Source organism: Rhinatrema bivittatum, chromosome 7, assembly GCF_901001135.1.
Source record: "Rhinatrema bivittatum chromosome 7, aRhiBiv1.1, whole genome shotgun sequence".
Taxonomy (NCBI): Eukaryota; Metazoa; Chordata; class Amphibia; order Gymnophiona; family Rhinatrematidae; genus Rhinatrema; species Rhinatrema bivittatum.
In genome coordinates, this window is record NC_042621.1 from 124,062,332 (window position 1) to 124,087,422 (window position 25,091).

Sequence of the window (25,091 nt, forward strand, 5' to 3'; positions counted from 1 at the left end):
CCCTTTCCCCCACCCCTTCTTCTCCGAGAGCTTCGTCGCCCTCCAACCCCTTCGAAGGCTCCGCCCTCTTCTTCCACCACTTGCTTTTTTTTTTTTTTTTTTTTCCCATTTGAATCACAACCTGATTCGCCCCAATAGCAGTCCGAGGAGAAACAGAAACCATGGAGGAGAAGGGAGGGGGAGCGAGAAAGAGAATTAAAACGAAAACAGACACACGGGCCCCGGAGGAGGCGGTGCTGCTTTATTAGTTGTCCTCTAAATTATTAGATTTGTAAGTTTCTATAGATTTTTTTTTTTTTTTTTGCTAACGGGCCCCGAATAAAGAGGACCACAAGAGATACTGAAAATAAAAATAACGGCACCGTTCAGTGGTTCAGGTGGAGAAACAAACGAGCTGCAGGGATGAAGAACAGTAATGTGAGAAGAGTGAAAACTTTCTTAAATAAACATACGTAGATACGTGCACATACACACACACACACGTAAATACACGCTTTTCGGTTATTCTCTTTTCTGGCGTCAGTTTCCTGTCAGGAAGAAGCGGGAACGGAGGAGGTAGAGGCCTTGGGGAACTGAAGCATGAAACGTATTTAAACAAAAAAATAAATAAATAAACGACCCCTTCAAAGCAGCCCAAACTAGTTTCCATAATTACTATACGTTTAAAAAAATGGATGGAAGGAATATCGTACAACCAAAAAAATGCCCCCCCGCCCCCGCCCCCCAAATAACACAGACGTTTTCGAGAAGGATGGAAGCGAGAGGGGAGTACTACGCTCCATCGATTCCTCCTCCCGACCATGAAACAAAAATAAAATACAAACACGTTTCTGGAATTTCGGTCCCCGGTTTTTCCTCCCTACCACAAAATTATGAGTTCAAGTAAATAAGGTCTGCGAGCCGTGAAAAACAGAAAGAGCAAGCAGCGGCCTCCCTTTCACTGCTCTCCTACTTCTGGCTAGAGCGGCCCTTCTCGCATTCCCGCCCTTTTTCACCCCCCATTTAAACTCTTCTTTTCTCCAAGATTCAGAGCTGCCAGGGGATGTGATGAGCCCCTTCCCTGTCTCTCGCGCTCTTTCTTTATATTTGGGTCGCTTGCAAAAGCCGTTCGTGAATTCCACCAACCTCCCACTGCTCCTCTTACCTTCCCCTTTTTTTCTCTCCCTTCCAGGATTCAGTAGGGTGGGAGTGGCTCTTTGCTTTTTATTTTATGTTTGTGTACATCCTTTCGCTTTCCTTGTTTTGCCTTTCTTTCCTGGGCAAAGTGGTTGTAAATGGCAGCTCAGGAGGAGGAATGGTTGGAGGGCAAAGGGAAAAGGGTGAAGAGAAAAGGGGCTGCATGGGAGGGAGAGAATGTGAGCAGATACCACCCCTGGGAGGAGTTCTAGGCAATATTATTTCACAACTAGGTCGGGCTGCGGAGGTGCATGCATGTTCATTCATGCTTACGTTTTCAGATGTTATGGAGTCTTTCTTTCGGTTTTAAACTCGGCATTTAGGTGTGCATTTGTCTGAATGTGCTATGCAGAAAGAAAGCCCTTCGCTATTGCATATATTCTAGATCAAGCCGTAATCTTAGTCAGAAATGAACTTAGGGGGAATTTGCATTCAGGATTTCAAAACTTCTGTGAAAGGGCCCCTCTCTACTCCTATTTGCTGTTCTGTTGTATTGATAAGCAATCTGCTGGCTTCACCACAATGCCAAGAAGCTTCGCTTCACTCCAGTTACAGTGTTTACGCAGTAGTGCCTGCTGTAGCTGATTTTAAAAAACGTGAATAGGGAAAGGTGGTGAAGCTTTTGGCGCTTTCAGCATAACGATATTTAATTTGGGTTTTGGGGTTGGGTTTTTTTTTTTTTTTTTTTTTTTTACTGCTTTTCAAAATGTAAAAAGTGCTTAAGAGCTTCTTCAGTGTATCTAGAAGCACAATTAAGTTTTCCCTGAAGTCCACTGACAAGATTCAAACATGGAGGGAAAAGGTATCTACTGCTCCTATCTGGTTGGGACTAGAAAGCTCTGCTAGTTTGAACTACCACCACTAACTCGAGGACCAGCCCCCAGATACTACAGTCATCTTAGGAGCTTTGCTCCTCCCATTCAATTTTATTCCCTTCTAACACACTCACTGGTTTTTGTCTCCCCTTTTCATAATGCTCAGGGAAGTCCTTCAGTCTGGTTTCCTGTCTGCTACATTGAGAAAATAACCTGGGGGCTAGCATCAATGCTAGCAAATTTGACCCCCTCCTACTCTGTGGCTTTCCTTCCTGCCCCCTTCCTTTTGTGTTATGCACCACTCACTCCATATTTAGTTTCAGTGATCACCTTACAACTGTTTTGTTTTTTTCTATTAAATGGGTGACACCAACTTCCAGTGAGCAGGCATTGCAGATGGAGAGGATTCATATAGCCAAAAGAAAAGCTGGGGAAGCACTGAAAACCCAATTCGCGTCTCTTCCAAATTTTAAAACAGGGAGGGAGGGAGCAGAGATGCACATGAACTCATCACAATGGACCAGCTCCCTCTATATACAAGTGCAGGAGAAGGGAAAAGACCATGTGGTGTGGCCAGCCACATCAGTTAATTACTTTGGCTGCCTCATGTGGCTGCCAGAGCTCCTTCACTGCTGCTGCTCACAATAATTAGAGTCACATCCACTGCTCAGTGCACAATCTTCCTGTCTCACCACTTTCAAGCCCCCACATTCAGCAGGAGTCTCATTTTTGTAGGCCATCTCCTGCTCTCCCTCCCAGGCAGCCTAAACTATGCAGAAACCTCAATGAGCCTGGTTTTAAAATTACATTAGCAATGGGGCTGGTATAACAGGCTTACTGATTGAACCAGCTCCTCTTCTCCACTGCAGGGCTTCTCTGTTTGAGGTGAGGCAGAGCAGGGCCAGCATTTGGCAAAGGAGAGCTGCATTGTGTCCTCTTCAGGCCCAGGCACACACCCTTTCCCATGCTCTGATTGGAATCTTTTTTTTATACAGCAACCTGCCTTCTCTGTACTTCCTGATTACTTCCATTTCTGTTGACCAATCCCATGAGGCAATGGCCCTGAAATCACACAGGTCCAGCACCACTGCAATTGCACAGGGCAGCGTCAGGAGCAGGGAGAAGCCCATGCTGCTGCTAGAGGGCCCGATTCCACAGGTGGCAGAAGAAGAGGCCTGTGGTGCCACCCGTGGACCCGATCCCACCAGCAGCAGAAGAAGAGGAGGCTCGTGATGCCGCCGGTGGACCTGATCCCACTGGCAGCGGAAGAAGAGGAGGTCCAGTGCTGGCCCCACGGTATTCAACACTCGCGGTGCTAGAACTTCCTGTATTCTCATCTTGTGAGAATACAGGAAGTGCTAGCACTCAGAGTGTTGAATTACCTTGGGGTAAGCACAGAAAAAGGAGCTGCAGAACGTCTGTTCTTCACACAAGAAGGAACAGGCTGGCAGCAGTAGCAAAGGAGGAATGACCCATGGACCCTGACTTCCTAGTCTGCATGTGTGAGTGAATGGGAGGCTGCCTGTAATGGGGATATGTGTGCATGAATGGGAGGCTGCGTGGGATGAGTGGGTGTGTGAATGGGAGTCTGCCTGTTATGGGTCTGTGTGTGTGTGTGAATGGGAAACTGCCTTTCCTGTACGTACCCGGATCAGTCCAGACAATGGGTTGAGCCTCCTTTCCAGCAGGTGGAGACAGACTAAAACTTGAAGGATGCCCTATATCAGGACAGAGCCTATTCTCTACCCCTTCAGTATTCGTCTGTCTCCAGCAGGTGCAGCATCTCCCCTTCGGTTCTCTGCTGTAGGCTAGTCAGCCTCTTCTTTCATTTTCGGCTCAAGCAAGTAGTTCTTTGATTCCCGCTTGTTTTAGAAACAAAGGGAAAAAATCTATGAAGGAAATTTTGCCTTCTTTTAGTGCTTTTACTGTTTTTGTGTGGGAGATGTCCGTCTCCCAGCTCTTGCCCGGCTCAGGGGGGCTTTGCCCCTTTTGCAGGAGGGGGTTCCCTGCATAGTCCTGAGTCCATGGACGCTTCCAGGTGTGGGGACCAATGCTCTCTGGGCCTCGTTCCCCCTCTGGCTGCCGAGAGGGTTTTTAACCCGCTGCTGCGCTCAGTAAAAAAAAAAAAAAGGAGTTTAAAAGTTTCAAACTTTCAATAAGTTGCAGGTACTTACCTACCTCTAACTTATTTGCAGCAGTTGACCAGCTTTTTTATTTTTTTCTGGTCAGAGTAGGGCTAGAACCGGCAGCCAGAGAAGCAGAAGGCAGCAGGTTTCCCGCCTGCTCTCTCCTGCTGTGCAAGCTGTCAATCAAGCTTTTTTTTTTCAGCTTTTTTTTCTTCAGCCGCGGCTTAGCTATGTCCCGGCTGGCAGCCTGCCTTTCTTGTGGGCTGCCCTCTTCGCGTTTTTCGCGGCAGGGCCTCTGCACTGCTTGCCTGCCGGGTGGGGAAGGTCCCTTCTCGGCAGGACAAGCAAATTTAGCCCGGGGCTCCACTCCTCCCAGCATGGCTAGGCCTTTCCCGGGTCGGCAGAGCCCGGGAACGGCCACCATCTTGGATTTTTCATCGGGGCCGATTTCAGTGCTCCCTGGGGCTGGGGGGCCAGATTTTTTTGATTTAACCCCTGATTTGGCTCCTGCGGGTGCCCAGGAGGGGGGTCCTGACCTTCCCTCCCCCCCCCACCAAATCCAGGGTCCCTTTTTCAGCGGATTCATCCTCCTCATGCACAAATCTTATCTAGCTAGCCTGCATGAGCTGGACGAAAGCCCCCCCCCTTTGCCCCCCCCCCCCGCCAAAAATCCCTCGCTCAGCGCCGTTGACCACTGGACTGGCCGCGGAGCCCCAGGGACCAGTTCGGGTGCGGGTGGTCCCGGGAGTGCCCCCCCCCCCGGTGTCTCCCGTGTCCTCGGACCCCGCTGATTCCTCGGATTCGGCGGATGCCCCCCCCCTCCCAGAGGGGGATGACCCTAGAGCCCTCCGTCTTTTTCGTAAGGAGGAATTAGAGCCTCTCCTCCCTTTTGTTTTGCAGAAGCTGGGTCTGGAGAGTCCCTCAGTGGATAATCTCATGGCCTCGCTCCCTAAGGATATGAACCCAGTTCTGGGAGGGCTCTGGGCTCCGGGCTCCGGCCTCGGCCTTTCCCTTCCACCCCATGTTTAAGCTTCTTATCCTGCGGGAATGGGAGGCTTCTGAGGGTGCGCTTCAGGTGGGGCGTGCGATGGATAAGCTCTATCTCCTCCTGGAGGAGGGCTTGGAGCTGTTGCGATATCCATCGGTGGATTCTTATGTTTCTGCAGTGGCCAAGCACACCCCGATTCCGGTGGAAGGTTCCACGGCCTTGAAGGATTCACAAGATCGTAAGCTGGAGGCTCACCTGAAGCGCATCTTCGACGTTCTGGCCCTTGGGGTCCGGGCGTCTTGCTGTAGCAGTCTCATGATGCGAGCGGGCCTCCAGTGGGTCCAACAGTTACTCTGCGCCCGGGAGCTTCCGCCAGGTGAGGCAGAACAAGCCGAACGTCTGGAGGCAGTCACCGCTTACGTATCGGATGCCCTCTACGATCTGGTCCGTGTCCAGGCGAAGGCGATGGTTTCGGCAGTGGCGGCCCGGAGGCTCCTTTGGCTACGCCACTGGTCGGCTGATAAGTCCTCGAAGACCCGGCTGGGCACGCTACCCTTCAAAGGTAAGATGCTCTTTGGCGAGGATCTTGAGAAGCTTATGGACTCCTTGGCTGACAACAAGGTCCATAAGCTCATAGAGGACCGCCCTAAGTCTTCCTGATCCTTCGCGGCCTCTCACTCTCGCTTCAGGGGCCAGCATCGCTTCGCTTCTCGGGGGCGGGGCGGTTCTGTGAGGGGGTCTTCTCGTGCGCAGTCCTGGTCGCAGTCCTTTCGTGGCAGACGGCCCTTTCGCGAGGGCCAGAGCGTGCGTGCCGCCGCTAAACCTGCCACGCAATGAAGTTCAGCCGACCCATTCTTCAGTTCCTTACCTCGGCGGACACCTCTCCCTGTTCTTCGAGGAATGGGTCAAGATCACGTCGGATCAGTGGGTCCTCGACATTATCAGAGACGGGTACGCTTTTGAACTCGTCAGGGAACTTCCAGATCTCTTTCTTTTCTCACCTTGCGGCCGGGCCAAGAGGGACGCGGTGGTCCAGACTCTCTCCAAGCTTCTGGATCTGGAAGCGGTTGTCCCAGTCCCGGAAAGGGAAATTGGCACCGGCCAGTATTCTATTTACTTCACCGTGCCCAAAAAGGACGGGTCCTTCCGCCCAATATTGGACCTCAAGAGGGTCAATCGGGCTCTCAAGATCCCCCACTTCCACATGGAAACTCTGCGGGCGGTCATTGCGGCGGTCCGCCCCGGAGAGTTCCTTGCTTCCCTCGATCTCGCAGAAGCTTATTTTCATATTCCCATTCACCGCGACTATCAGAAGTATCTCCGATTCCACATTCTCAACCAGGACTTCCAGTTTCGAGCTCTCCCCTTCGGCCTCGCGACCGCTCCTCGCACCTTCACGAAGGTCATGGTAGTAGTAGCGACGGCCTTGTGCTGGGAGGGCATTCTCGTCCATCCCTATCTGGACGATTGGCTCATTAGGGCCAAGTTGGAGACCTCTTGCCGGCGGACGGTGGATCGCGTCTTGGAGCTCCTTGCCTCTTCGGTGGATAGTGAACTTTTCTAAGAGCAAGCTTCAGCCCTCCCAGGAGTTGGAATTTCTGGGAGCCCACTTCGATACCCAAGTAGGCAAGGTTTTCTTAGCTTGGGCGCGAGCCCTCAAGCTGATCGATCAGGTCCAGACTTTGATTGCCCTACCCTCCCCGACAGCCTGGGATTATCTCCAAGTCCTGGGATCCATGGCTTCTACCATCGACCTTGTCCCCTGGGCTTTTGCTCATATGCGTCTGTTGCAGAAAGCTTTGCTGTCCCATTGGCAGCCTGTGTCGGAGCAGTTCCACGTAGTCCTTCTGTTCTTGGATTCTACTGCCGACGAATTACAGTGGTGGCTGTCTCTTCCTCATCTTCTGCAAGGGATGCCTCTTCGAGCTCCACAGTGGACGATAGTGACCACGCACGCCAGCCTGTTGGGCTGGGGTGCGGTCTGCCTTTCTCAGTCCACCCAGGGAACATGGTCGCAGACTCAGTCGTGCTGGCACATCAATCGACTGGAAACTTTGCGGTCCACCTGGTGCTTCAGGAGTTCCTTCCCCTGATCCGCGGCAAGGCGGTATGAGTCCTGTCCGACAACTCCACCACAGTCGCCTACATCAATCGCCAAGGGGGCACTCGCAGTGCCCTGGTAGCCTTAGAAGTCAGCCGTCTCCTCGCTTAGGCGGAGCGTCACCTACAGTGCCTTGCGGCTTCTCACATCGCCGGAAAAGACAAGGTTCAAGCCGACTTCCTCAGCCGGCAGTCGCTCGATCCGGGAGAGTAGGAGCTCTCGGACGCGGCCATGGCTCTGATAGTGGACAGGTGGGGTCCTCCTCACCTCGACCTCATGGCGACTCTGTGCAATGCCAAGGCCAATTGATTCTTCAGCCGCTGGAGGGAGCATGGCGCAGAGGGCGTGGATGCTCTGGCTCTACCTTGGCCAGCGGACGTCCTTCTGTACGTGTTTCCCCCATGGCCATTGGTGGGGAACGTTCTCAGGAGAATCGAGCTCCACCAGGGACCGGTGATTCTCGTCGCTTCCAAGTGACCACGAAGGCCGTGGTTCGCGGATCTCATCAATCTAGCGGTGGACGGGCCCCTGCGCCTCGGTCACCTTCCTCGTCTCCTCCGGCAGGGGCCTGTATATTTCGACCAGGCTGATCGCTTCTGTCTTGCGGCCTGGCTTTTGAACGGCATCGCCTGAGGCGCAAAGGTTATAGGGAGGAGGTCATCTCCACCCTGCTGCGAGCCCGGAAGCAGTCGACTTCTCTGGCTTATGTGCGCATCTGGAAAGTTTTTGAGTCCGCGTGTACAGAGGCGGGTGTCCCTGCGCGCTCTGCCTCGATTCCTTTGATTCTTTCTTTTCTTCAGAAGGGTCTCTCTAAGGGCCTCTCCTTCAGTTCTCTACGCGTTCAAGTCTCTGCGCTCGGCTCTCTCCTGGGTCGGGTGGACGGTCATGCCTTAGCAGCTGACCTTGATGTGATTCGTTTCCTGAGGGGCATTAGACACCTCCTCCCTCCCCTCGGGCCACGTGTCCGTCGTGGAGTCTCAACCTAGTCCTTCGTGCTCTCTGTGCGGCTCCCTTCGAGCCTCTTCGCCACGCTATGCTCAAGGATCTTACTCTAAAGACTGTCTTTCTGGTCTCCATTTCCTCTGCTCGCCGTATTTCCGAGCTTCAGGCGCTGTCCTGTCGGGAGCCCTTCTTGCGTTTCTCGGATTCCGGGGTTTCTCTCAGGACGGTTCCTTCCTTCTTGCTTAAGGTTGTCTCCGCTTTTCATGTCAACCAGTCGGTCGAACTCCCAGCGTTCTCTCCGGAGGAGATTGCGGGTACGGCGGGTGGCGACCTTCGTCGCCTAGATGTAAAACGAGTCTTGCTTGGCTATCTCCAGGTCACCAATGACTTCCGGGTATCGGACCATCTCTTCGTCCTTTGGAGTGGTCCCAACCGTGGTAAACAGGCTTCTAAGACCACAATTGCGCGGTGGTTGAAGGAAGCCATTTCCTCGGCGTATCTTTGTCAAGGTCGTCCGCTTCCTGAGGGTCTGAAGCCCATTCTCTGCGTTCTCAAGCTACTTCTTGGGCGGAGAGTCAATCTGTCTCCCCGCAGGAGATTTGCAGGGCCGCCACTTGGACGTCTCTGCACACTTTTGCTCGGCACTTCCGTCTGGATGTACACACTCCAGTGTTCAGTTCCTTTGGGCGGCAAGTGCTTCGAGCGGGACTGTCTCGGTCCCACCCAGTTTAGGGAAGCTTTGGTACATCCCACTGTCTGGACTGATCCGGGTACGTACAGGAAAGGAAAATTAGTTCTTACCTGTTAATTTTCATTCCTGTAGTACCACGGATCAGTCCAGACACCCTTCTCTGTCTGTCTTCTGTCCTCTCGAAGCTTGTTTTCTTGCAGGTCTGCAGATTTTCATATATTTCTTTGTGCAAGATTACTGAGCAATTACACCGGAAGCCTTGGTCGTTTTCTTATACCAAGTTGATGCAAGAGCGTATAGGTATACCATGTTTTTCTACATTATTCTATATTTGCTCCGTTGAGCTTTACAGTTTCTTGCTAGATCCTATTCTTGGGTTTGTTGTTTTATGCTTTGACATACGTTATACTGAAGGGGTAGAGGATAGGCTCTGTCCTGATATAGGGCATCCTTCAAGTTTTAATCTGTCTCCACCTGCTGGAAAGGAGGCTCAACCCACTGTCTGGACTGATCCGTGGTACTACAGGAACGAAAATTAACAGGTAAGAACTAATTTTCCTGTGATGGTAGTGTGTGTGTACGTGCATGAAAGGGAGGCTGCCTGGGATGAGTGGGTGTGTAAATGGGAGGCTGCCTGGGTTGCATATAAGTGTGAATGGGAGCCTGCCTGGGTTGTATGTGTGAATGGGAGCCTGCCTGGGCTGGGTGGGTGTAAATAGGAGCTTGTTTGGGGTGGGGGGCTGAGAGACAGAGAAAATGGGAGCTGCTTGGGTGTGTGTTTGTGTGTGTGAGAATGAGCTGCAGGTGGATCCCAGCCTGCCAGAACCTGAAATTGAAGATGAGGGCCTGGGCTGCTGGTAGATCCCAAGCAAAGAAGAGCTGAAGATGCCTGCAGATTTGTCTGAGAGGGAGTGCGTGTGTGTATAAGAAAGAGAGGAGAAAGTTTGTGCATCCCATTCACACTACTCCATGACAATCCCAGGGTGACTGGAAATCAAAAGTTTCCAGCCATGGAGAGCTTGAATTTTTAAAATCCTTTTATTTTTCAGGGGTTATTTGCTGTGCCTGCTGTTTTGAAATATTTTACCTGTGTTTGGGACATTTTACAAAGTTTTTATATGAGTTTTTAATTATTTTATCTTTTATTCATCAGCTTTTTAAAAATAATGGGCCTGATTTTAAAAAGCATTTACTCACTTAAAACTGGATTTTACTCGAGTAAATGCACTTTACTCGTGTAAGTGGGCTTTTGAAAATTGCTACAATATATGCCATGAATTGTCCATAGGATTTGCTCAAATAAGTGCACTTTATTCAAGTAAATGGCTTTTGAACATTGCTACAATAGTAGATACACTTATGCATGCAATTCCTTTTGAAAATTACCCCCAATATTATTAGTATGTTTTTAGCATTATGATTATGTATTTATTTTATTTCTTGATTTTATTGTTTGATGTTTGAGGAATGGTGATACAGTAGTTCTGTTTTTTTCAGTGTTGCACTGCATAGAGTGGCTTATTGCGGTTTCCAGTTCATTTTTTGTCTAAGTGTTTGTATTTCTACTTTTCCTAGCGTGTAGCAGATGGACTCATTACAAATGGGTATAGCGTGCTCGTGCTAGCAGTTGGAGACGGATCTGACGTCAGCACGGGTACATATACCCCCGCAGGAAGTGCAGCAACTCAGTAATTTTCCGTCTCCAAAGCAGTTTGGAGCTACCTTACGCTCGCTGAGCGTTTTTCCAAATTATAACGACTAAATTCTTAGAAGAAATCCTACCTGAAGACGAGCCCCGCACTCCTGCGGTGATACCCTCGGGTCCCTCCCCCAGTTGAGTTTCCCGAGGTGATTTCCGTGGTCCCTCGGAGGTGAGTGCCTCGGTCCGGTGGCCGGATCACGGCAGGGACCTAGCCCCCGAGTGAGAAGGGCTCGGGCGCGGCATAGAGGCAGCCTTGGTCCCGGTGAGCACTTGGCCCCCGAGCGAGACGAAGTTCGGGCGCGGCTTAGAGGCAGCGGGTGCACTTCCTCGAGTGCGGCGGTGATGGTAATCACCCTCTCCCCCCGCAGCCGGAGACCGCCCAGGTCGCAGCCGGGAAGCGCCGAAGATCAGGTAAGGTGTACATCTTTACTGGTCTCCGAAGAGCGAGGATTAGCAGGGTCTGCCTATGTGGCAGCCCGCCAAGGAGGTCGCCATTTTGCCTGCTCGCCAGCCCTGGTTCGCCGCCTCGATCTAAGCGGGGCGACGGGCGTGTATGTTAGGCGCCTGAAAAGATTTGGGCGCCCGAAAAGATTTGGGCGCCCATTGCTTGATACGCGCAAGTTGATAGGCGCAAGTTCATAGGCGCACATCGATACGCGCACGTTGATAGGCGCACATTAATACGTGTAGGCGCACGTTGATAGGCGCACACTCATAGGCGCTCAGACGCGATGGAGCGTAAGAGAGCCCATGTGGCGCAGAGCCGGCACCTCCAGATTCAGGCATAAGAGCTCTAGGCCTCTGCTCAGCGTGCCACCTCAGAGCCACACAGAGCGAGGAAGCAGACTCCCTATGTGCCCAATGTGAGGAGGCCCTGGGAGTTCCAGGCCAGGGCCGGTCTCAGCCCAGTTTGACTGCCAGTTCCTCAGGGAACACCCCGACCTAGCAGGCCGCGGTGAGCAGCCAGGGAACCCCACAGACCTGGTGCCCCTACGGCTGGAACCTGCTTCCCTCTCCTGGGTGGAATTATTCAAGGGGATTCATGTCTTCGTCAAGATGCAGTCTGATCCCCGAATGGACCCATATATACCGGATGACCCTGCCCCGGGACCCTCAAGACCTACGCATGGCCACCCGCCACCCGGAAGCCCCACTTATGGGGACTCGGATTATTCTGAGGAAGATGGCGAGCCCCCCGAGGAGGGAGAACTACCCTCGGGGATAGAACCATCTCAAACCATGAGACGCTTCTTTCCTAAGGAGGATCTTCCAGACCTGGTCTCTCAATGCCTGTCGGAGCTGGCTATCCCGGGCCAGGGCACCCCAGGGGAACCTAGAATGAACCCCCTGCTAGAGGGCCTGCGTCTAACGGCTCACCATTTTCCCCTCCTACAAGCAGCACAGCAGCTAATCGATCTGGAGTGGAATGCGCCAGACGCTTCCTTCAAATGGGGTCGGGCTTTGTCTAGCATGTACCCCCTAGACCCGGCAACCAAGGAGCTGCTGGTGTGCCCGATGGTAGACGCCATAGCGCAATTGTGAAGCGCACCACCATTCCGGTGGAGGGAGGGGCGGCCCTCAAGGATGCACATGATCGGCTCATGGACGCCATTCTGAAACAAGCCTTTGTGGTGGCAGCCATGTCCCTATGAATTGCGACCTGCTGCACCGTGGTGACGCGCTCCTGCTTATCATAAGCCAGGAACAACACCCCGGGAGAAGAAATGGAAGCAGCCCTCTCGTTCCTCACTGACGCTGCCTCCGACTTAGTTCGTACAGCAGCTAAGGGAGTATCATCCTCGGTGGCAGCCAGAAGACACCTCTGGCTACGTAATTGGTCGGCCGACTCCTCCTCCAAGACTTGCCTCATGAGAATGCCCTTTAAGGGATCCCTCCTGTTCGGCAGCGACCTCGAGAAACTGGCTAATAAATGGGGTGCATCTCCATTACCCCGTCTACCGGAAGACAGGTCAAAGAGGACCCAGCGCCCTTTTCCTAGGCCATCCAGAGGTAGAAGCTCTCAACGCTTCAATCCTTACAGGACTCGCTACCAAGCACCTCGTTCTCAGACCAGGAACCAGTCCTTTCGGACCAGGCACAACAAGAGGGGAACCGGCTCGGGGTCGGGTCCCGGCCGCACCCCACAATGAGAATCAGCCGACCCATCTGTGGGAAGAAGCCATAGGGGGCAGGCTAACCCTATTTTACCGCAGGTGGGTCGAGATTACTTCGGACCAGTGGGTCCTCGCCATTGTCCGGGAAGGGTATTACCTGGACTTCCTTCATCTCCCTCCGGACAAGTTTGTGGAATCACCTTGTCCGCCCCTCAAGAGGGCGGCGCTGGCAGCTACCTTGGAGAGACTCCTGTCCCTAAAAGCCATAATCCCAGTGCCTGCATGGGACATAAATTCTGGGCATTACTCCATTTATTTCATTGTCCCCAAGAAGGGGGGCACCTTCAGACCCGTCCTGGACCTCAAGTCAGTCAACCGGCACTTAAGGGTCCCAGGATTTCGCATGGAAACTCTGCGGTCAGTCCGAAGTGCAATACAGCCAGGGGAGTATCTCACATCCCTGGATCTCTCAGAGGCCTATTTGCATATCCCAATTCATCGGGATCACCAGCTTCAAAGTCCTGGATCAGCACTTTCAGTTCCGGGCTCTACCCTTCGGGTTAGCCACCGCGCCACGGACCTTTACCAAGGTAATAGTAGTGGTGGCGGCGTCACTCAGGAAGGAAGGCATTCTTGTCCATCCCTACCTAGACGATTGGCTGATCAGGGCAAAGTCACCGGAGGAGAGCCATCGGGCGACCAACAGAGTCATATCTCTTCTGGAAAGCCTAGGATGGGTAGTTAACATAAACAAGAGTTCCCTACAGTCTTCGCAGTCGCTGGAATACCTAGGTGTCCGATTCGACACCCAGGAAGACAAGATCAGCCTGACCTCCAAGAGGAAATCAAAACTCCGGGATCGCTTGCAGAATCTGCTGAGCACCAATCGGCCCACAGCTCGGGAATACCTAAAGGTCCTCGGCCTAATGGCCTCCACTCTGGAAGTGATACCATGGGCACGGGCTCATATGAGACCGTTACAGCACGCCTTCCTATCTCGGTGGCGCCCATGATTACAGAACTACACCTTGCATCTACCTCTACCGGCCAGAGTACAGTATCAGTTACGGTGGTGCCTGCAGCCCGGCCACATGAGCAGGGGGTCAAGGATGTCCTCCCCAACCTGGACCCTGCTCACTACAGATGCCAGCCTGAGCGGCTGGGGAGCACACTGCGAAGAGCTAACCACCCAGGGGCGGTGGAACAGAGAAGAGTCGGGGTGGAACATCAACCGACCAGAGGCACGGGCAGTCAGGTTAGCCTGCCTGCGATTTGCCCACAGACTCCGAAACAGAGCAGTCAGAGTGATGTTGGACAACGCCACCACTGTGGCATACATCAACCAACAGGGCGGAACCAGAAGCCGACAGGTATCCTTAGAAATAGCCCCCCTGATGGCTTGGGCGGAAGCAAATCTCCAGGACATCTCCGCCGTCCACATTGCCGGGAAGGACAACGCCACAGCAGACTCCTCAGCACAGAAAGCCTAAACCCGGGGGAATGGCAGCTGTCACCCACGGCCTTCCAGATGATTGTGGATCAGTGGGGGACCCAGGGCATGGACCTACTAGCGGACAGGTCCAACGCTCAAGTACCCAGATACTTCAGTCGCAGGCGAGATCCTCTATCCCACGGGATCAACGCCCTGGTGCAGCCATGGCCTCCAGGGATCCTGCTATATGCCTTCCCCCCATGGCCCCTGCTGGGTGCCATTATACACAAGATTCAGCGGCACAGAGGCCTAGTTCTTCTGGTGGCCCCAGATTGGCCAAGAAGATCCTGGTACACAGACATGAGAAGACTACTGGCGGGGGATCCTCTACCCCTGCCCCATCACAGAGACCTGCTGCGACAAGGTCCCATCCTCCACGAGAATCCAGCTCAATTCTCTCTTACGGTCTGGCCATTGAGAGGGCTAGACTGAAGAAAAGGGGATACTCGGGGCCGGTAATAGACACACTTCTCTGAGCACGCAAGTTCTCCACATCACTAACTTATATAAGGATCTGGAGAGTATTTGAAGCCTGGTGCGAAACTCGCAGCACCAATCCGCATGCCGCCAAAATCCCCATCATTTTGGATTTCCTGCAAGATGGACTTCAGAAGGGTCTGTCCCTCAGTTCAATCAAGGTTCAGGTGGCAGCACTATCCTGCTACGGCCCCAGAAGCGCCGGCAATAGCATTGCCACACACCCAGACGTGTCACGTTTCTTGAAAGGAGTCAAACACATTCGCCCGCCACTGAAGTGGCCAGTGCCCCTGTGAAACCTCAACCTAGTCTTGGAATTCCTAGCAGGACCCGCCTTCAAACCCCTCTGAGGCCTGTCCCTCCGTTTGTTAACCTTGAAGATGGTGTTCTTGCTGGCCGAATGCTAAGCACGCCGCATCTCCGAGATACAAGCGCTGTCCTGCCGCGATCTGTTTCTCAGAATCACTCCAGGGGCTATCCATCTTCGCACGGTTACTTCCTTCTTACCCAAAGTAGTCTCACACTTCACACCTCAACCAAACCATATCCTTGCCAACCACGGAAGGTTTGAAGAAGTCAGAAGAAGGTCGAAGACTGCGCCATCTCGACATCGGCAGGTTGCTGTCCAGATACCTGGAAATGTCGGAAGCAGTACGAAAGTCGGACCACCTGTTCGTCCTTCACAGTGGGAAGAAGCAAGGAGAAGCGGCCTCACAGGCGACTGTTGCTCGCTGGATCAAGGAAGTTATCAAGGTGGCCTACGTAGAAGCGGGAAAACCACCACCTCTACGGGTCAAGGCTCACTCTACCAGAGCGCAGGCGGCCTCCTGGGCAGAAACTAGGATGCTGTCGCCGGCAGAGATATGTAAAGCGGCAACGTGGTCCTCCCTCCATACCTTCTCCAGATTCTACCGTCTGGAGCTGATCCCACTGGAATCTGAGTCCCCAATGGAGATAGCACATATGAAGATGGGTATGGGGGACATTTTTAGCAGCTACCATGTGACCCCAAATACTATGACTTGATGTGCTGTTACCATCTGGTTGGTGAAAAAGTGATGAATGTGACGATGGAGGGTGATAATAGTCAAGGAACTATCATTCAAGAACCACATCTCCGCAAAAATCAAAGACGGATATCACAAACTCCTAACCCTACGACATCTAAAACCTTTCCTCCAACAACCACACAATCATCTGGTGACCATACCCCAAGAAATGAGGACCTAACATGGTGGCTGCAACCACAGGTTCTGTCAATGGGTGCTCCCCTCTTTCCAATACCTTACCAAATGATATTGACAGCAATAGTCTGGGGTAGGCACACATCTCCTCCTGCTAAACTCAGGGAATCTGGTCCCCATACAAGCTGTTATGACCGTCGGTCGCAGATGGCTGCAACCGCTCTTACTCCATGTGCTGCCGCCCTCTTACCTGGGTGAACTTGCGGCTGTGGCTAGCCGCTTCCGATACACGTTGCCCTGTTCCCGGACCTCACATGGCTGCAGGGCTGCCGCCGCTGACCACCATGTCTCCTCTGGGCCTTCCTAGGTGCGCGCACACGCTACATGGCCCTCAGTTGCAGTATTATTTGTTCTTTGACAGATCGCTGCGTTGTAAGTTTTATTGCAACAATCAATACACAGATTGATATATTGACTCTTACTGTGGTGAGAGTATGTTTACAGCATAAAGATCCAATAATGCTGTTGGTCACATAGTCATCTATATGACCTTCGACATACAGATAACTTTAATTGTGAATCAGAGAGAATATAAGATCCAATAATGCTGTTGGTCACATAGTCATCTATATGACCTTCGACATACAGATAACTTTAATTGTGAATCAGAGAGAATATAAGCCCCTGAGGCAGCCGTTTTCAAACGGCGAAACTCGGCCTGAGTCGGGCTAATCTTGTGTCTCCACTTCAATAAAGGAATTTACAAGACATCTGACATCTATCCTCTTTGTTCATCCTCCTTTAAGGATGCCAGGGCAGGAACTTCAGGGGCGTCTCCTCCTGATGACATCACTAGCCCTGGACTCTTAAGCACCACCGAGGCCTGGCTCTAATTGACTTGGCAACGAGTTCCTTCATTGCTGATTCTTGCTGATCGCTCCTTGGCCCGTGGTTCCTGTATCCTGCACTTCCTGGCGTGAGACACTCTTCGGGTATCCGCGCCTCGGGGGCTCATTCCTGTCTCATTCAGTGTCTCATTCAGTGTCTGTAAGAATACTAGGTGATGAGGTAAGAGAGATTAGGAGTGTTAGAGTTATATTTGATGCTTCCCAATAGGAGATGCCTTAAGCTACTGAGACCTCAAGGATTGGAATTCTTTTTCTTCAGAGGTTGTCTATCCAAGGGAGAGGACCACACCTTGAATACTGTGTACAGTTCTGGTCGCCGCATCTCAAAAAAGATATAATTGCGATGGAGAAGGTACAGAGAAGGGCTACCAAAATGATAAGGGGAATGGAACAGCTTCCCTACGAGGAAAGACTAAAGAGGTTAGGACTTTTCAGCTTGGAGAAGAGACGACTGAGGGGGGATATGATAGAGGTGTTTAAAATCATGAGAGGTCTAGAACGGGTAGATGTGAATCGGTTATTTACTCTTTCGGATAGTAGAAAGACTAGGGGGCACTCCATGAAGTTAGCATGGGGCACATTTAAAACTAATCGGAGAAAGTTCTTTTTTACTCAACGCACAATTAAACTCTGGAATTTGTTACCAGGGGATGTGGTCAGTGCAGTTAGTATAGCTGTGTTTAAAAAAGGATTGGATAAGTTCTTGGAGGAGAAGTCCATTACCTGCTATTAAGTTCACTTAGACATTAGCAACAGTAACATGGAATAGACTTAGTTTTTGGGTACTTGCCAGGTTCTTATGACCTGGATTGGCCACTGTTGGAAACAGGATGCTGGGCTTGATGGACCCTTGGTCTGACCCAGTATGGCATTTTCTTATGTTCTTAACTATCTGGACTTGACACATAAACTCTGAAATTCCAAGGGAATTTCCAAGTCTCTAGGCAAATGCCAGAAAACTCTGGATACTCAGCTGAGGCAGCCTGCGTGGGCCCCAGAAGAGGAAGTTACCTGGGCCTATGCGCGGGCAGGCAGAAGGAGGAGCCTCTGCAAGAAAGAGGAGGCCTGGTGGCCTGCAGGCTAGAAGTAGCATCAGAGGCAGTGTTGGCCCACATGGCCAGCAGAAAGAGGAGGAGTTCCATCTGCCATGGGCCTGAAGGAGGAGGATGCTGTCCCTGGTTGTTCAGCCTCGGGGGGGGGGGGGGGGGGGGGGAGGGAATGCGTGGACATGTGTGAGTGGGTATGTGTGTGAGAGTGTGGGTGTGAATGGGCATGTGTGTGGAAAAGGACGAGAAGTGAAAGTGCGAGAGTTAATGTTAGTGTGTGTGGGAGAGAGGAGAAAGTTTGTCTTTCCACCCTTCACCCCTACTAATTCATAACTCTCAGGCTGACTGGAAGTAAAAAGTTCCCAGGTATGGAGAGGACTGTCTATCCTGGCAAGGTGGCTAGGGAGAAAGGTCAAGGTGCCCAGGCCTTCAAGACTAGGGAGATCTTGTCTTGAGGGCCCAGAAGGCCCACTGAGAGTATTGAAGTACCAGAGATGATCTCAGGATCCAGGAACATTACTTCAAGTGTATAAAGGGAGTGGCATTTCCTAGCTGGAGGCAAAAGGAGGATGGCCAGGCTTGGGGGAAACCATCCTAGAGTTGATGTCTGAGGAAAGCATCACTCAGAGACTCATCTGTATTTGTCTAAAGAGGAACATCCAGTTCCAGTCTACCAGATTCCAGAATGTACCCAGATTGCAGGTACCATTAAGGGAAGTACCATGGTGGGAGGGTTCCTTTTGGAAGAGTATCTACTGCCAGGATGTGCAGACCTGCTATTAACAGAGACTGATTTCTCCTCTGGACTTTTATTTTCTGTAATTGAATGTGCATACAAACAAGCGTACCCATTGTGATTTTTCACCTGCAATCAAGTTTACCAGTAAAGCAAATTTTGTTGCATCTGCTATCATTTTGACCTGTTTCAGCATCTAGGAGTTTTTGCGTAAACCCCCTGCTTTATTCCCATATTTTTGTGAGTTGTGACTCAGGGATATAAACTCCCCCCTGAGCATGTCATCAGGGCCATTCCCTCTCCCTAAGAGGGTTGATCCAGAGTGGTCTGTTTGCTTCCCTGGTAGATGATTCCCAAGGAGAGTGGACATTTTTTTGACAATGGAAGAGTATTGGAAGTTTGGATTCTGAACCAGATTCCTGAGAAAAGGGCAAACTCCCGGTTTCTTAAAGGGCTGGGTTCTGGATCCTTTACCTTTGCAACCAGTTAACAACAGAGATTGGAGATTGTGGAGTTTTGGAGAGACTGTTGGAGTTATCTGTGGTGGAAGAACTATTTTTGAACAAGGGGGATTATCATCTTTCCACTCTCTGATTCCTGCTGGAATGAGAGAGCTAATCCTACTCTCCAAGGGGAAGGAATTCTAGAGATGGACACAGGTTCAGTTGGTAGAAGAACAATTAGGGGATTTACCATGGACAGAGAGACTATTGCCTTTCTGATTATGATTTTCCTGATGTGATTTTTTTATTTTATTCATACTGGCCTTGATCTTAATTTTCAAACTTTAAGTAAATCTTTATTTGAATACCATTCTCGGACTCTGTAGTTTATTGCTATCTGCATCCCAAGTGGATAGACTTCTACCTGACCGGGAAAAGTGGTGTGTGAATTTTATGACTATATCCACGACTGCAGCAGGGGCCCAGGAGGTTAAACCTTCACCGGATGAACTCCAGTGTCTCCAGGGGCTCTTGTGAAGCATGTGTGAGAAAATGAGAGGTCTGGGGAACTTTATAACCCCCTAAATTTGCTACACCCCACAAACAATTTTATTTTGAACACTTACAGTGGTGGTGTGTTTTTATTGGGCCTTGAAAATCTATTTCCCTGCTATGTGGGGACAGGGGATCAGAAATGGCCCGTGATTTTCCCAGTGAGACCCTACAGCCAACTGCTGCCCTACTTTGTGGTCCTAAGGGTCCATCTCTGGCCTCTGCCAAATTTATTTCAGAAGACGACTTGCATCAACATTGCCCAACAAGAAGGATGAAGAGACCTGGAAACACAGTTAAAGCAGCAGTGTGCCAAGTAAAGGATTGCGTGGCTGCCCATATTGAAACCTTCAATTTCAGCTACCCATTTTCCCTTGTTTTATCTTGCCCAGTTGCTGCAGTAATGAGCCTCCCTCCAGAATTCCTTCCACTGGGGGGGGGGGGGGGGAGCTGTGCATGTTCTTATGTCTCAAAGCAGAAGCCCAGCCCGAGAACTAAACCCATATTCTTTAAGTTGGCAGCTCACCATCTTTTTTAACTGATTCCAAATTTGCTGACATAAATGGAAATTGAGAAGCTTTTAGCCCTTATTAATGATACTAACAAAAGTTCTTTTTGATGTTTAAAACATTTATTTTACATTTCAAATCTAAAATCATACAAGTTTGACAAATCAGTAGAACAGATGAGTATCTTATATATAAATCTGTCTTCTTTATTGGTGCTCTTGCTAAAACAGGTGATGTTCTTCTTTACCTGCTCTCCAAGCAAGATTTGGGTAATTTTTATTCTCATCTCTGTACTGCATTGTTGTATGTGTATTGTGTATTATGCCATCTAGCAATAAAAAAAATTTAAGGTGGAAAAAAAAAAGTACCTCTTTACAAAATAAATGGTGTCATTTAGAGGAAACAGAGTAAGAATGTTAGAAGTACTTGATCTTGACCAAGATGAAATGGCTCCACATATTAGTGTGCAGTACTCAAAATATAGCTCTACAAACCTACAAGAGAAAGCAGTGTTTAATAAAAATATATTCTTTCTTACCACTAGATTCATCATTCTGCTATATTTATAGCAGAATGATGAGTCATGAAAAAAAAAGGGGGCGGGGAGCAATAGTGTGCAGCTGGCCACATCGCGGCGGTGTTGTTTTGCCTGCCGCGGTGCAACTGCACCGCACACTATCATCTCCATAGCACCACGGGAAAAGGTGTAGTTATTTCCTGCGGTGCTGCCAGCAATAATGTGAAAAACATTATCGCCTGCAGCGCTGTCGGGAGATAACTCCGCCCAAATCCCACCCACACTCCTCCACCTATTTTGATCATACTGCGGCGATACCGTCACATTGCAAAATAATGAATGACCCTGATAGATTGTACTGCAGCATTTTATCCTGGGTAACTACAGATGTAGGTTTGTGCTCTTTGGAATGTTATCTCCCATGTAGAGCTGTTTAGGATGTCATTTAAAAAACAAACTGTCCACTGGAGTACTCTGAAAAGTTAGGTAAAAAAGGTTATACAAAAGAAATATTTGTATATGTTTTTACAAGTTAGATCTAAACTGGGCTGCATTAAAATGTTTTGGAAAGTGTCAAATTGGATGGACAGTTTCATGGAAGAAATAAACAATCTATGATGCTCTGCATAGTTTAGTTTATTTAATCAGCTGCTGTATATAAATGACAGGAAGTAACTGTAAATAAACAGTTTATTAAAAAAGGAATAGAGTATTTACATCATATGTCACAAATAGAAGTACAATAACTAGGAGCTGAAATGGAAATTTCAGTACAACAGAGACTAAAGTGCCTCTTTCGTTTCCTAACCTCTGAATACAGAGATAGAGAAATGTAAATAATTGAAAGCAAATGATCTATCATTGAAACAAAACAACCTCTGTTCACACAAATATACAAATAACTACAGAGAATGACTTTTCTCTACACTGTATATGAAAATGATATTGGGTGAAAGCCCAGTAAGTTTATCTTTCTGCCACTCACTGCATCCCATCTTGTCTTGAAGCCTTTTAGTTTTACTGTATAGTAAGAAAAAATGACAACCGGAATTAATAGGAGGTGAGAAAGGATGTCTGCAATTTATGATAGACTGGAGCAGATAGTGGAACAGACAGAGGAGAAAAGAGATGCTTTGAAAGTAGTGGTTAGGATAGCATTGTACCACTGGGAGTGGCTGAGCAGCAGAAAATAACATTTTGTAAACTGTTAAATAATGGCAGATAGAGAATTAAAAAATTAAAAGATGAAAAGACCCTTAAAAAACTTGAGTTCTTCTGTGCACCCCCTTCACACCCTTCATTTTCGGGAGTCAGGAGGATTTTTCAGTGATAATGTATTCCAGAATATGGTAAGAGATTTAAAAAAAATGGCAGACTTCAAAAGATTTCAAACATCTGTGGGAGCCTAAATTGTCCTGTAACAAGCCTCCTCTTCCACCTTCTTTCTCTACCACATCCAGGAGCTTTCCCAAATTTAGTCTCCCGCTGTGACATCCCCTGGCCTGTTCAACAGTTTCATCCAGACAAGGGCTACATTGTCCTTAAGGCGGTAAATAGGCGAGAAATCAACAAAGAAATGAACTTGTGTGGGGATAATACCTTCTCAGTCTCACCCCCCTCAAGAAATTAATTAAAAAATAACAATTGAAATATATAAACTCACTCAAAAGGAGCGGAAGGCTTTCAAACATAATTATACTCAGGAATAATATTAAAAAATAGCACTTTATAGAGTAAACATGCCAAGCTGCTCGGCAGCTGCTTGGAAGTGAAAGCAGTACAAAGCAATAACCACATAAACAATGACTAGGTTGCCATAAAATTGTGCCAGTTCAAACTATTTGTGTGGCCAATATTGGATGACTACATAATATTAACACTATTGGCCAGAAAACACTGAATCACCTTCTATAGCGAATAACACCAAGAAGTGTGGCTGCCTGTTGACCAATGCAAATAGTCTAACCTAGCATCTGCAAGTTTAGTTCATCAGAATAAGCAGGTAAATGTCTCCCAAAAAATGTAATCAGTTGCTGACTACAAAAGACAGAAACAATGCCCAAAATACTTATCAATGTTACAACTTTTTCACTACATAATACAGCTTCATCATACATCTCAAAATTCACAGAATATAAAGAGAAAAATAAAGAAAATGTTGCAAAGTTCAAGAAAGCAAGATACAGACTCAGCAAATAGTTCCCTCTCAGGAAAGGTGTTGTTAGCATGATTAGAATATCTTTGAGTAAAACATAACTAATTAATAAGGCTTACAGTCAGGTTTTAATATAAAAGAGCACAAAAAGAGGCAAAATATTTTGCTTCTGGTACGGGGAAAGAATAGATGGAAGTACAGAGCTGTAAGTAACCTGCTTTGGCACACAAGTCATTGGTAAAGACTGGCATGACTTCAGGGATGAGTTTTGCAGCACTAAAACATGGTAGCTGTGAGTTGAGCAGAAAAAGAGAAAAGGCCAGGCTGATGCAGGAAAATCTACAATCATCAAAATGATAGTTCACGGTATGCAATTCAGTTTAGGGCATGGAAAATGCAGGGCCTCATATGATTTGACTGGGACACTAATGGCTTCAGGTTAAAATAGGACTGGTTTATTCCAACGGGAGATTACGTTATCTAGATTTGGCAGGATGATGATGATGAAATGATGGGGCGGATATGATCCAAGGCTAGACTTAGCATGCTCAGCCCATACTAAAGTTCATATGCTCAGAACAGACTGGCATTAGATAATCCTTTAATACAACAATATTAGTCAGCACTCTTGGTTTTCAGGAAAAATGTGTTTGCATTTTAATTGTTTTGGGAGCAGTATTATAGGATGTAATTACGTTTTGGAAAATGTCTACTGGACTTTCTTTCAAACAGGTGCCTGTCACTCAAGAGAATAAATTAGGGCTATTCTATATCTGGTTTTTCTCATTTAGCAATGATATGTACATGTTGTTTGTCCAATATTTTGGTTGAAAGTTATTGGATCAAGTCTCCTTAAAAACATGTTCTTTTATGTTAGACTCCAAATATTTTTCATTTATTTTAATTGTGGGTCCAAGCTTTGGGAGACTTTGCAGTGTTTGTGGATATTGTATATTGAAGGTGAATCCCCCCAAATCAGCTGGATTAAATATTGTTCCTTTTGAAAGGCTACTGTTCAATGAAAGTCATTATTCATGGTTACAATTTTCTTGCATTTTTTCACAGTGAACTCCTTAAAATGTAATTTAAGAATTTATGTCTTACTGTTTTTTTTATGATATTGCATTTTTTTCTCTAGAACATATGCCTACATTATTTGGTAATTAGCTTCTACCAATTAAAAATAAAATATCTGCTGCTGTCCTCTTACAGCAGTGCCCCTATTAGAAAGCTACAGTCTACAAAACCAAGGAAGTCTACAATTATCAGTGAAAAGTAATCACTCAAAGCTTGTATCATGCTGTGTACGTTTCTCTACGATGAGATGGCATTTTCCTAATCAATCCCCTTTCCTTTTTAAAGCAAATTAAATTTCCATAACTTGTCAGTGAAAACTGGTAATTCTGTTGAAAACTTAATTCTAATAATTCCTACTCGCAGGCATCCACATGTTTTAGGTCATGACCAGTGCTCTGTACATAACTGTATCCTTTTCTGTAGTTATGAGGATGCAACAGCAAGGGAACGAAGAATAACAGAGAAAGAGATATTGGTAAATATCAGGAAAGCCAGTCCTGCTGAGGAAAGGGTGAATTTTAAAAGCCACACGTGTGGCAAATCTGGGAGATATGCGCTTGACCGGGGTGCACGAACGTCGCACGGATTTTAATGGGGCCCGCAGCGCGTTGTGCGCAGCCCGGTGTGCGCGTTGGAAAGGATTTCACAAAAAAAGGGGTGGGGCGTGGGCGGGCTGGCACAGCACCGTTAAGCCCGAGTTGCGCACAAGCAGGCACCGGGATCCAATGACTGCGTAAGTTGCTGCTGTTTGGACTGCGGGAAAGTAGTAAAATAATAAAAAAAAAGATTTAGGGTAGTCAAAAGGGGTTATAGGGAAGTCTGCTTCTTTACAGGGGCGAACTGCGAAGGAACAGGGAAACAGGTCCTAATGCTTCGCTGCACGCATTTACTATAATCCCCCAAATGCACGCATCGGTGTAAAATCGTGCGCGCATGTGCGAGCGGGTAGCGGGTTTTATACTATGCGCACATGAACGCATGCATGTTATAAAATTGGCGCGTCCGTGTGCGCGTGCTGGTAAACGAGAGCACGTTTGTGCACGTGCGTCAGTTTGAAAGTTACCGTCCAAATCTGTTGAATTGTCATTTGATAAAATTATTGGAATTATTGCAAGATGGTAATACTGTGCTCCTCAGCCAACCCCTTTCTTAAGGACCCCTTTTCACCACACAGGTCTGATGTGAGCAAGCAGGGCGATCTTTAAAAGTTCCACATGAAAAATACAGTTTCACACCAGGTACTGAAACCTCTATCCCTGAAGCCATGCACAGTTTTTTTTGTGATTAATTTCATTTTTCCTGGGAATTTCAACATTATAACAAACAAACAAACAAAAAAA

At 48.6% G+C, this 25,091-nt stretch overlaps 2 protein-coding genes across 3 annotated transcripts in view; both read right to left on the reverse strand.

Annotated features, from left to right (window-relative positions):
* The window catches only part of LOC115095433 (core histone macro-H2A.2), a 204,465-nt gene extending 203,120 nt beyond the window's left edge, over positions 1 to 1,345 (reverse strand). The window contains exon 1 of one of the 2 annotated variants that reach the window (XM_029609061.1): positions 1,145 to 1,345. The gene's annotated coding sequence lies outside the window, so the exon portion shown is untranslated. Of the gene's footprint in view, positions 1 to 863; positions 883 to 1,144 lie in introns of those variants that run through there. The other variant, XM_029609063.1, reaches the window with a different exon arrangement.
* The window catches only part of COL13A1 (collagen type XIII alpha 1 chain), a 578,485-nt gene that overhangs the window by 11,536 nt on the left and 541,858 nt on the right, over positions 1 to 25,091 (reverse strand). The gene's annotated exons all lie outside the window — the stretch shown is intronic.